Raw genomic sequence first — 7,039 nt, forward strand, 5'->3', positions numbered from 1 at the left:
GAATAACCTAGAACTGAGGAGGAGAGCAAGAAACAAAGGGACAACATAGGACAGGGGCCCTCCTGCAAGACTGGGAATCAGACACTATTGGAGATATGGTTATAGTCCACTTTGTGGTGGAGAAGTTCACTGGGTGCCTGTGCCAAAACCTGCCCACAGTCACTAAGCAAGGAGGAAACATCCTCTGGAATGTGGGTGGACCAAAATTGGCAAGCCAGCATCAGAGGGAGTGAAAAAGAAAATAAAAAAGATTATATACCATGATATTAAAGAATTTGAAAATAACTGTACTGAGTTAAAGAAGCCAGATAAAATAGAGCTGTATGATTCCATGTAAAAATATTCTAGAAAATGCTAATATTTATTTCCAGAAAGCACATAAGTGGATGCTTAGGAATGGAGATAGTGGAGGAGGTGAGTATAAAGGGCCACTAGGAAATTTTCAGGGAGTTCTGTATGGTCATTATCTTCATTGTGGCCATAATTTCACAAGTATAAACATACATCAAAGTTATCAAATTATATACATTAAATATGGGTGGCTTTATATGTGTAAATTATACCTTAATAAAACTATTAAAAACAAGACACATTTCACCAAAGAAGATACACAGAAAAGCATATGAAATAAAAATATAGAAAAGAGCCTCATTTCTTGGAATTGCATGGAAAATGCAAAGTAAAACAAGGAGATACCAGTACATACCTATTAGGCCAAAATCCAGAAGAGTGACCACACCAAATTCTGGCAAGGATGGGGAGCAACAGGAACTCTCATTCGTTTCTTGTAGGAATGCGAAATGGTTCAGCCACTTTGGAAGACAAATTTAGCAGTTTTTTACACAGTTAAACATACTCTTACCATACAATTCATCAGTCATGCTTCTCATATTTACTCCAATGAGCTGAAACTATGTCCATGCAAAAACCTGCCCACAGACGTTTCTAGCAGTTTCATTCTGCCAAAACTCAGAAACAACCAAGAAATCTTTCACTAGGTGATTGGATAAATAAATTGGTACATCCAGACAATAGAATATTCAGTGCTGAAAAAGAATGAGCTACTAAGCCATAAAAAAAAGCATGGCAGAAACTTAAATGCATATGACCAAGTGAAAGATGCCAATGTAAAAAGGCTACATACTGTATGATCCCAGCTATATGATATTCTGGAAAAGGCAAAACTGTGGCGACAGTAAAAAGATCAGTGGTTGCCAGGGGTGGGAGTGAAGGAGGGTGAATAGAAACAGAAGAGAGGATTTTTAGGTCAGTGAAAATACTCTATATGACATTATAATAATGGACAGATGTCCATTATACATTTGTCCAGCTCCACAGAATGTACAATGCCAAAAGTGAATTTTAAAGTAAACTATGACTCAGAGTGATTGTGTCAATGTAGGTTCATCCTTGATAAAAAAATATACCATTCTGGTGAGTGATACTGATAATGGAAGAAGCTATGCATGTGTGGGAACAGGGAGTATGTGGGAAATCTCTGTAACTTACTCTCAATTTTATTGTTAACTAAAGCTTCTCTTAAAAATTACCTTTATTTTTTTTTTCAGAAAACAAAATAACAAAGACTAAGTATCTATGTAGCTCCCACAAACACTCTTATTCCTACTCACGCTTCAAGCCAATCCATTGACATCTACTTTGAGAACCCTTTTCTAGATTTCCTAGGTAAAGTCCTTTTGTATTATGTCCTGTTCTTTGTATCCACCTGGAAGACTGCAATAGTTTTTATCCTGTTCTCTCCTGGGTTGCTCTTGCTTTCTCTATAATATTTTCTTGTAGCACCCAGGGTAATAAAATCAGATTACATCACTCCTCTGCTTCAAAACTGTCAATGACTTTCCTTAGTTAATGACTTAGAATAAAATCAAATTCCTTACTAGAGTCTACAATAATCTACAGGATGAGCGCCCGTCTACCTTTCTGAATGCATCTATTATTTTTTGTGATGTTTATTAGTGTACAACTTCCTTTTAGTTTTTCAAATGCCTTAATCTTATAAAGCTTATATTGTCTTTAATGAATAGCTCCCAGAAGCACAAGGCATAAATGAGTTACATTAAATAGAAATTCACTAACTTTATGGTGATTATTTACATGTCTATCTCTCTTATAGATACTAAGTTTCTAAAAATACTCTTTTTGCCTTTATTCTACAGCCTTAGCAGTATGTCTACTAAAATATTACTGACAATATGCTTGAATGAATAAGCATATCATTAATGTTTAATTTGTCACTTGTAATCCTTAAAACTCCTCAGCATCCTAATTACCTTCTTGTTAGAATGATAACAGGGATATCCCATTGCAAACCCAAGCTTTCAACTTCATTTCTTGGTAAACCTGTAATTCAACTTCACAGTTTCCTCAGATTTAAATATTTCCTTCTGAATTGATAATTATACTAGCTAGTAGCTGTCATAGTTTCCCCCTCATCATAATTCTGTATCTATAATATCTTTTATGTGTTTATGGCTGCATATTAAAATGTCTTTAGAATTGCCTATATTATCTCCTCTACCCGTAGTAACATCTCACCGATCCCTAAAAATATGGGCCAGCAAACAAACAAACAAAATGTTTTATTTTCTATTAAGATATCTGTAAAAGTGAAATAAAAATAAAGCCCTTTTATTATTCTAACTTTTTGGCTAACATGAGTTCAAATCTATTTTGTTCTCTCTCTCCAACGTACAGCAGCCTTTTACGGCTTGATTGTACTTTTCTTCTCTTTCTTTCTTGCCAGCAAGAGGTCTGTTTGTGATTCTTAATGGCATCCTTAATTTGCTTTAGAGAGAATTCTTTTTCCATGACATATTAAGCATGGAAGTTGCACTATTGGAAAAAAAACTGTCATCTTAAGATGACCCACTTGCTAACTATCAAAATCCAGGATTGGGGAAAGTAGCAAATTCCTCAAGGAGACCCACTGCCAGTGGGGCTTCTGTTATTTTGAGAGCTTGTTACAATTTGTAATTTTATCTCTGACCCAGATCAGTGTGATAACTATATTTACACAGTAGCTACCTATGTGTGATCTGTAATTATTGTGTACCATGCTCATTGGTCTGCAATTCTAACTTCTCAAATGTCTTCCTTCTGATTTCTCTGCATACAAAAGTTGATGTTTACCAGTCTGCTTTGGTCAATGACTCACAATTTTATTTGTTATATATATTTTTTTATTTTATTTTTTTATTATTTTTAAAGATTTTATTTATTTATTTGAGACAGAGAGAATGAGAGAGAGAGAGCACATGAGGGGGGGAGGGTCAGAGGCAGAAGCAGGCTCCCTGCCGAGCAGGGAGCCCGACGCGGGACTCGATCCAGGGACTCCAGGATCATGACCTGAGCCGAAGGCAGTCGCTTAACCAACTGAGCCACCCAGGCGCCCGATTATATTTTTAATTTATAGCAAATCTTTTAGAAAATGTACAGTTATACAAAATTTTTAAAGAATGGTTTAACATTCATATATTCATCACCCAGGTATTAAATTTATTAGTATCACCCATATTTTTACCCATTTTTCTAAAATATTTTTAAATTAACTTTTAAGACATCATGATAATCACCTGTAAACATTTCATTATACTTTTCTAAAATACAATGAAAATTTAAGTTAAATTTTCCTACACAAACACAATTTCATTATCACACAAATAAAATGAATAATAGCTTTTATCATAATAAAAACTTCCTACTCAAATTTCTCCAAGTTTTCTTCAATTATTACAGATGATTTGCCTTTGGTTATGCTTTTTGAGTCACATTTAATCTAAAACAGACCTACAGTTTTCGTGACATTGATTTTTCACTAGTCAATTTTTTCCTACAGAATGTTCCAATTTCTGAATCTTGATGACTGTTTTCTTGCAGTGCCATTTCATTTGTACTTCTGTCTCTTGTATTTCCTATAAATTGGAATTAAATCTGAAGACCTGATTAGTTTCAAGTTAAACAGTTTTGTAAAGAATAGTTAACAGGTGATTCTATATAGTTTGTTTTTTATTATAGGATGCACATGATGGTTGACTGTTCATTGCTTATACTGATGAGTGGATTTAAGTGGTAGCTGTTCTATTTTATTTTTATTCTATACATTTTAATTTGTATATATTTTCAAACATCAGGTAGGTTGCAAAGAACAAAACACATATATAAATCTTTTACCCAGATTCATCAACTGACCATATTCTGTCCCTTTTTGTTTTGTCCTTCTCTTTCTTTATATATGTACACACACACACACATGCTCACACACATATGCACACACAGATGTATATTTAAAACCTCTATCTGAGCAGTTTGAGGGTAAGTTGGAATAACCCACTACTTTGCCTCTAAGCTCTGGAGTCTAACCCAACTATATTTTTATCCTGGTTAGGATTGTCATTATGGTAAAGTGACTTATTAGTTTTGAATGTCAGTACTTTTTCATCTATAAAAGAAACAGCATTGACTATCTTATAAGATTAACATGAAGAGGGCGCCTGGGTGGCTCAGTTGGTTAAGCGACTGCCTTCGGCTCAGGTCATGATCCTGGAGTCCCTGGATCGAGTCCCGCATCAGGGTCCCTGCTCAGCAGGGAGTCTGCTTCTCCCTCTGACCCTCCTCCCTCTCATGTGCTCTCTCTCATTCTCTCTCTCTCAAATAAATAAATAAAATCTTTAAAAAAAAAAAAGATTAACATGAAGAATATAGAGATGTTTGTCATGTACCTAAACTTATAGGCATTGGACAATTAGTAACTATTATTACTTTTATTACTTATTAGACTATGCTCTAGGAGTTTTTACTTTGAATTCTATCTTAACATTTTCTATTAACTGACAGAGGTGATGTTAGGAAAGCCACATCAGAATATACATAGGAAACCTGCATGTACAAATAGCTATACAAAAAATTGTTGTAGGCAATCAGAAAAGTGTAGTATGGAAAACATTCCATTGACTATCCCAAATTCTCTTATTCCCTCCACAGTCTTTTTGCTAAGCATTCACAGGGTGGAGGGTTCAGTGCTGCTTCTAATGCTCTCAATACAATAGGCCTATTTCTCCTTTTCAAAATCTGTCTTTTGTCCCTGCCAAACTCCTGCTACCTGCATCCTCTCAAACACACCAGTAATGTTGGTTTCCTAATCTTGAACTGTATGCAGAAAAAAAAAGCCCAACTAGTGATAAAATAATTGCTAATATTCAGGAGCTTTAGCTTTCTATTTCCTAATGCCCATTTGCTTTGGACCAGGATTACCAAACTCAACTGATCCAAAGATCAATAGTGAAACTTCGTATCTATTAAGGCCTCTATAATTCACAAAACTCTTTCAAAGATATTATTTTACTTGATCCTCAAAAATGGTTCTCTGAGATGCTCAAGGCAGAAATTACTGCACATATTTTAATGATAAATAATCCCAACCCAGGAAATTTCAGTGACTACTAACATGAAGTAGCACAGCTAATGAATTGATCAGGGCATGAAACCTTTCCTCTAACTCCATACTCCTTGCTATTTCCACAGTATGAGCTTGCTTGACTGCTTTATGGCTGTTGTTGGGGTCATAAACTTCCTAAAAGGAGTTTGGTGTCCATGATGAAAGGGCACCTCTCAGTGAGAGCAGATTGGAGTCAGCCACACTCTTTGTGAGGACACAAAGAAGAATTGGAGTTCCTTCCTCCTAATTTTTCTATCCCTAATATATATTTATCTACATTATTATTTTTCTTAATCAGCTCTTTCCCCTATGTCTGAATCTTTGAACCCAGTTCATTGGGTCATCTATCCCCAGCTTAAGATCATTTGGAATGTAGAAAAAAAACTTAATGACAGAAAAACCTATTAGGCAAGATAGAAATTGACTCTAATTTTTTTAGATCAAAAAGCAAATCCCTGGGGCGCCTGGGTGGCTCAGTCGTTAAGCGTCTGCCTTCGGCTCAGGTCATGATCTCAGGGTCCTGGGATCAAGCCCCGCATCGGGCTCCCTGCTCAGTGGGAAGCCTGCTTCTGCCTCACCCACTCCCCCTGCTTGTGTTCCCTCTCTCACCATGTCTCTCTCTGTCAAATAAATAAAATCTTAAAAAAAACAAAAACAAAAACAAATCCCTAGGGTGCCTGGGTGGTTCAATAACTTAAACATCTGACTCTTGATTTTGGCTCAAGTCATGATCTCAGGGTTGTGAGTTTGATCCCCAAGTTGGGCTCCATGCTCAGCCTGGAGTCTGCTTGGGATTTTCTGCCTCTGCCCCTCCCCCTGCTTACATGTGTGAGTGCACTCTCTCTCTCTCAAATAAATTAAAAAAAAAAAAAAAGAAGCAGCTGCAGCAAATACCATCTCTCACTTCACTCATCATCTAGGTTACCACATCAGGTTCATACCATCTCTCTCAAATTAATACGCCAAAGTATATCCCTAGCCCCAACACCCAGCAACTCCAGACTTGTATGCTCAACTGTCTAAGTGACATCTCTAACTGTACATTTAAATAACATCACAATATTAAAATGCCTCAAACCAAACTTCTGAAATGTATACACCTCCAAAATTGCCCTTCTCCTTCCATTTTTCCCCCATGTGTCAGTAAATGTTGATTCCATTGACATTGATTCCATGACCTACTCAGGCCAAAGATCGATTCACACTACATTCTCAATTTACCCACAAATTCTGTTTGTGAGATCATCAAAATATTCAGTTCCCAAATCTACTTCTCAATAATACCACTTCTACTTCTCAGTACCACCCAGGTACAATTCAACATCATCTCATACTTTGGTGTAATGATCTTCTAAGATGTCTCCCCAATTCTACCCTTGTCCTCACCTTTAGTTCACTTTCAATCCCAAACCAAATTGATCCTTTTGAAATAAAAATATAATTATGTCAATTCTGTATGGAGAAACCCCCAGTGGCTTCTCCTCTCACTGAATAAAAGCCAGAGTTCTTAAGATGGCCAAGAAGGTCTTTCTTTTTTTTTTTTTTTTTTATTCTTATGTTAATTCCCATACATTACATCATTAG

Source organism: Leptonychotes weddellii, chromosome 11 (assembly GCF_054177405.1).
Source record: "Leptonychotes weddellii isolate Sample4059 chromosome 11, ASM5417740v2, whole genome shotgun sequence".
NCBI lineage: Eukaryota > Metazoa > Chordata > Mammalia > Carnivora > Phocidae > Leptonychotes > Leptonychotes weddellii.